The sequence below is a fragment of the Trichosurus vulpecula genome, chromosome 2 (assembly GCF_011100635.1).
Source record: "Trichosurus vulpecula isolate mTriVul1 chromosome 2, mTriVul1.pri, whole genome shotgun sequence".
Taxonomy (NCBI): Eukaryota; Metazoa; Chordata; class Mammalia; order Diprotodontia; family Phalangeridae; genus Trichosurus; species Trichosurus vulpecula.
In genome coordinates, this window is record NC_050574.1 from 241,115,710 (window position 1) to 241,122,348 (window position 6,639).

The following is a 6,639-nucleotide window of genomic DNA, read 5'->3' on the forward strand; positions in this document are numbered from 1 at the left end:
ACATACATATATATATGTATATGACTAATTGTTGTGGGTCAGACTAGAGAAAGTCATAATAATAAATATTGTGTTTCCGAAAATATTATGATCCTATTGCAAAGATTAGGTTTTGGGAAAATAAAAATTTAAGTATTTGAAATATCTTCAGAAGAATTTAAGGGATGTTTATCTCCTTTGGGCCTGTTAGGAGACATCTAACTAAATTGCCATAGTCATATTTGAGGTAGAATTCTTGAACATTGGGCTTTCCACATTAGAGCTCAGCAAGTCCTTCAACTCTTTTAATGTAAACCATGAAGATGATGTAGTGAGATCTACTTAAATATATAAGTGGAAAAAATGGGGCATATCCATGAAGAACAATTTCATGAAATTCACATTTAATACAAACATATCAAAGCCAAGTATACATACATACACATATTTATAGTAATAATAATTCATTATTATATTGTTCCTTATATACATTACCTCATTTTATTCTTATAACCACTCTAGAACATAGAACTTATTATGATTCTCATTTTACAAATGAGGAAAATAAAACTAATAAATGTTAAATCACTCCATGTCAAACATATAATAACAGTTCTATTCAAGGGTTAAAACCAGGCCTTTCATAATTCTCATATGAGACTCATTTCATGAGATCTATATATAATCTTTGTGTACAGTAGCCATCAGAGGTGATGTGATGTTCTGGTAACAAAGATAACTTCAAAGTCACAAGGATGGGGGTTCAAATTTTACCTCTGATAAATCCTAATTTTGTTGATGTGGGTTCAATTTAAACACAAACACCCACATGCACACACAGTATACTCTCCACTACTAGAGTTTGAGACCATGAAGCCGTAAAAGTCATACATACAGAGATTGGTTATAAGCTTAGCAAATACAGAGTATGGAATGAGAACAAGAACCTCTTTTTTGTTTGTTTATTTTAGCTTTTGTTTTCTCATAGATGAAGCTATAATGAGCAAGCAATTTCCAGAAAGGGAAACAGAATCAATAGTCCAATGTCATGCCAGGGACAATGATAGCCAACTAACAAACAGATATAGGAAAATGTGCTCAGTTCAAGCAAAGAGAACACACACACACACACACACACACACAGAGTCATTGATCAATTGTGTCTGACTCTTCATGACCCCATGGACCATAGCATGACAGGCCCTTCTATCCTACATTATCTTTCTATGGTTTTCCAAGTTCATGTTCATTTCTTCCATGACACTATCTATCCATCTCTTTCTCTGCTGTCCCCTTTTCTTTTTGCCTTCAATCTTTCTCAGCATCAGGGTCTTTTATAGTGAGTCACGTCTTCTCATTATGTGGCCAAAGTATGTAAACTTCAGCTTCAGTACTTGATCTTCCATTGAATAGTCTGAGTTTATTTCTTTAAGTATTGACTTGATCTCCTTACTGTCCAAGGGACTCTCAAAAGTCTTCTCTAGCACCATAGTTCAAAAAAATTGATTTTGTAGCATAACTTTCCTTATAGTCCAATTCTCAAAGCCATACATTGTTACTGGGAAAAAAAAAACTGACTCTTATGGACCTTTGTCAGAAAGGCAATGTCTGCTTCTTAGTATGCTTTCCAAATTTTCTGTAGCTTTCCTTCTAAGGAGCAAGTGTCTTTTAATGTCATGGGTATAGTGATTTTTGAGCCTAAGAATATAAAATCTGACACTGCTTCCATTTTTCTCCTCATATTTGCCAGAAAGTGATGGGGCCTATTGCCAAAATTGTATTTTTTATGTTAAGCTTCAAGTCAGCTTTTGCACTCTCCTCTTTCACTCTTTTCAAGAGGCTTTTTAATCCCTCTATTTCTGCTATCAGAGTGGAGTCATCTGTATATCTGTGATAGTTGGTATTTGTCCCTGCATCCTAAATTCCAGCTTTTGATTCATCTAGCCTGACATTTTCCATGATGTACTCTGCATATAAGTTAAATAGATAGCATGACAATATACAGCCTTGTCATACTTCTTTCCCAATCTTAAACCAATCAGTTGTTTCATGTTCAGTTGTAACTTCTGCTTCTTAATCCATAAACAGGTTTCTCAGGAGACCAGAAAAATGATCTAGCACTCCTATCTCTTTGAGGACTTGCCACATTTTGTTGTGATCCATGCAGTCAAAGGGTTTAGTGTAGTCAATGAAACAGAAGTATATATATATATATATATATTTTTCTGGAATTCTCTTGCTTTCTCCATAATCCATTGAATGTTGGCAATTTGGTTTCTAGTTCCTCTGCCTCTTTTAAAACCAGCCTGCTCTTCTGGTAATTATCAATTCACATATTACTGAAGCCTAGCTTGCAGAATTTTAAGCATAATCTTGCTGGTGTGTGAAATAAATGTGATTATTTGGTAATTCGAACATTCTTTGGTATTGCCATTTTTTTTAAGAATGGGGTTGTAAGGCCATCAGCTTGTCTCCCAAGCTCATTGCCAGGATCTGCTGCTTCAGTTGTATCCCTGAAACAAGATGTTGAAGGTTGGAGTCAACCGATTTGGCCGTATTGGGCGCCTGGTGACCAGGGCTGCATTCATCTCAGGTGGAGTAGACATTGTGGCCACAATTACCCCTTCATTGACCTCAACTACATGGTTTATATGTTTCAATGTTATTCCACTCATGGCAAGTTCAAGGGAACTGTCAAGGCTGAGAATGGGAAGCTGGTGATCGATGGAAAAGCCATTACCATTTTCCAGGAGTGGGATCCCACCAATATTAAATGGGGAGATGCTGGAGCCTAGTATGTTGTAGAGTCCACTGGAGTCTTTATCACCATGGAAAAGGCTGGGGCTCACTTGAAGGGTGGAGCCAAGAGGGTCATCATCTCTGCCTCTTCTGCTGATGCCCCCATGTTCGTGATGGGATTGAAGCATGAGAAATATGATAATTCCCTTAAGTTTGTCAGTAATGCCTCCTGCACTACTAACTACTTGGCCCCCTTGGCCAAGGTCATTCGTGACAAATTTAGCATTGTGGAAGGACTCATGACTACAGTCCATGCCATTACTGCTACCCAGAAGACAGTAGATGGCCCCTCTGGTAAGCTGTGGCATGATGGGCATGGTGCTTCCCAAAACATCATCCCTGCTTCCACTGGTGCTGCTAAGGCTGTAGGCAAAGTCATGCCTGAGCTGAATGGGAAGCTCACAGGCATGGCCTTCCATGTTCCTACTCCCAATGTATCTGTTGTGGATCTGACCTGCCACCTGGAGAAACCTGCCAAATATGATGAGATCCAGAAAGTGGTGAAGCAAGCATCAGAAGAACCCTTGAAGGGCATCTTGGGTTACACAGAGGACCAGGTTGTATCCTGTGACTTTAACAGTGACAGTCACTCTTCTACCTTTGATGCTGATGCTGGTATCACCCTCAATGACCACATTGTCAAGCTCATTACCTAGTATGACATGAGTATGGTTATAGCAACCGTGTAGTAGACCTCATGGTCTACATGGCCTCCAAGGAGTAAAGTGGAAAGCCATGGATCTTCATCCCCAAACAAAAAAGGAGGTCCACCATTGGGGACCCCGTATTCTTAACCTGTTCTTATACTGGGGATCCCATGTCCCATTCACATCCTTGTCCCAAGAAGCCTAGCGTCTTATATTATGTACCATCAATAAAGTCACCATATTCAGTGCAAAAAAAGAGAATTAGGATATAAACTGTTCTTTTCCAATTTAGTGGCCACAGTTGAGTCTTCCAAATTTGTTGCCAGTTTTAGTGCTACGTTTTAACTGCATCATCTTTTAGGATTTTAAGTAACCCAGCTGGAATTTCAATACCTACTTTAGCTCTACCATCAGCAACATTTCCTAAGGCCCACTGGACTTAATTTTCCAGGATGTCTGACTCTAGATCAATAACCAGCCCATTGTGGCCATCACTGATGTTAAGCTATTTCTTGTATAGGCCTTCTATATAGTCTTGCCACATCTTCTTAATCTCTTCTACTGCTATTAAATCCCTTCTATTTTTGTCATTTATCAGGCCCATTTTTGTATGAACTATTCTCTTGACATCTCTAATTTTCTTGAAGAGATATCTTCTCTTTCCCTTTCTCCTGTTCTCTTCTTTTACTTCTCATTGATAATTTAAGAAAACTATATTACTTCTCTTTCCTATTCTCTGGAATTCTATGTTCAGTTGGGTATATCATTCACTTTTTTCCTTTTCCTTTTCTTCTTTCCTCCAGCTATTTGTTAAGCTTCATCAGACAACCATTTTTCTTTCTTACTCATGTTTTCCTTTGAATTTTTTTTTTCTATCTCCTATACACTAATGCAAACTTCTGTCCATAGTTCTTTGGGCACCCTATCTACCAGATCAAAAACCTTAAATCTATTTGGTGCTTTCATTTCATATTCATAATGAATGTTATTTAGGTCATATCCATACGATATGATGGGTTTTCACACCTTTCTTAAAGTCTGCATTTGGCAATAAGAAGGTCATGATCTGAGCCACTGTAAGCTCCATGTCTTGTTTTAACTGACTGTAAAGAGCTTCTCTACCTTTGGCTATGAAGTACATAATCAATGTGATCTTGATATTGACCATCTGGAGATATCCATGTATAGAGTCACCTTTTGAGTTGTTGAAAAAGTGTTTGTTATGATGAGCAAGTTATCTCAACAAAACTCTATTTGCCTCTGCCCCTCTTCATTTTGTAATTTATTTTGCCTATTACTCCAATTATCTTTTGATTTCCTACTTAGCATTCTAATGCTTTATGATGAATGCAACACCTTTTTTTGGTGGGGTGTTATTTTTAGAAGATATTATACATCTTCATAGAACTGAATTTAGTGTGTTGAAAAAAAAAGCATTTATTGCTCCTATCACCTTATCCAAGTCACATGTAAGTAATTGTAAGAATTGTTTTAATACAAACCCAAAATTTCACTGTAGTAATAATAGATATTATTTAAAAATAAAACAATGAAAAATTTGGCAACCTAGTCATAGTTGAAGCAATATAGTCACACCTAAAATCCTATATACCTTGAATATAAGGTTAGAAATATTTAGCCTGGGGGGCAGAGCCAAGATGGCAGCTGGAAAGCAGGAACTTGCATGAGCTCCCCCACCAGGTCCATCCAAAAACCTATAAAAAATGGCTCAGGAACAAATTCTAGAACTGCAGAACCCACAAAATAGCAGACGGACGCAGGGATCCAGCCCAGGACAGCCTGGATGGTCACTGGATGAGGTCTATCATGCACGTAGCTGGGGGTGGAGTAGAGCAGAGCCCAGTGTGGGCCGTGGCAGGACCAACCAGACCAGGAGCCAGAGAGAACAGGCCCTAGCACCCTGAATCAGTGAGCTGTGGCAGTTACCAGACTTCTCAACCCACAAACACCAGAGACAACAGAGAAGGTTAGTGGGAAAAGTCAAAGAGCCTACAACAGAAACCTCCAAGAAAAACAAGAACTGGTCCCAGGCCATGGAAGAGCTCAAAAAGGATTTGGAAAAGCAGGTTAGAGAAGTGGAGGAAAAATTGGGAAGAAAAATGAGGAGGATGTGAGAAGACCATGAAAAACAAGTCAATGAGTTGCTAAAGGAGACCCCCAAAAATACTGAACAAAATATTGAAGAAAACAACACCTTAAAAATAGACTAACTCAAATGGCAAAAGAGCTCCAAAAAGCCAATGAGGAGAAGAATGCCTTGAAAGGCAGAATTAGCCAAATGGAAAAGGAGGTCCAAAAGACCACTGAACAATATACTACCTTAAATATTAGATTGGAGCAAGTGGAAGCAAGGGACTTTATGAGAAATCAAGATATTATAAAACAGAGTCAAAGGAATTGAAAAAGTGGAAGACAATGTAAAATATCTCATTGGAAAAACCACTGACCTGGAAAATAGATTCAGGAGAGATAATTTAAACATTATTGGACTACCTGAAAGCCATGATGAAAAAAAAAAGAGCCTAGATATCACCTTTCCAGAAATTATCCAGGAGAACTGCCCTGATATTCTAGAGCTATAGGGCAAAATAGAAATTGCATGAATCCGCAGATCGCCTCCTCAAAAAGATCCCAAAAAGAAAACCCCTAGGAAAATTGTTGCCAAATTCCAGAGCTCCGAGGTCAAGGAGAAAATACTGCAAGCAGCCAGCAAGAAGCAATTTGAGTACTGTGGAAAAACAATCAGGATAATATAGCTTCCACATTAAGGGACCACAAGGGCTTGGAATACAATATTCCGGAGGTCAATGGAGCTAGGATTAAAACCAAGAATCACCTGCCCAGCAAAACTGAGTATCATGCTCCAGGGCAAAATATGGATTTTCAACAAAATAGAGGACTTTCAAGCTTTCTCAGTGAAAAGACCAGAACTGAATAGAAAATTTGACTTTCAAACACAAGAATCAAGAGAAGCATGAAAAGGTAATCAAGAAAAAGAACAAGAAAAAGAAATTGCAAGGGACTTACTAAAGTTGAACTGTTTTGTTTACATTCCTACATGGAAAGATGATGTGTATGATTCATGAGATCTCAGTATTAGGGTAGCTGAAGGGAATATGCATATATGTATATATGTTTATGTACATATATATATATATATAAGTGAATGTGTATGTATGTATATATCTATGTG

At 37.9% G+C, this 6,639-nt stretch overlaps 1 pseudogene; it reads left to right on the plus strand.

Annotated features, from left to right (window-relative positions):
• Window positions 1–2,487: 2,487 nt before the first annotated feature.
• LOC118840118 lies at window positions 2,488–3,505 on the plus strand (annotated as a pseudogene).
• The last annotated feature ends 3,134 nt before the right edge of the window (window positions 3,506–6,639 follow it).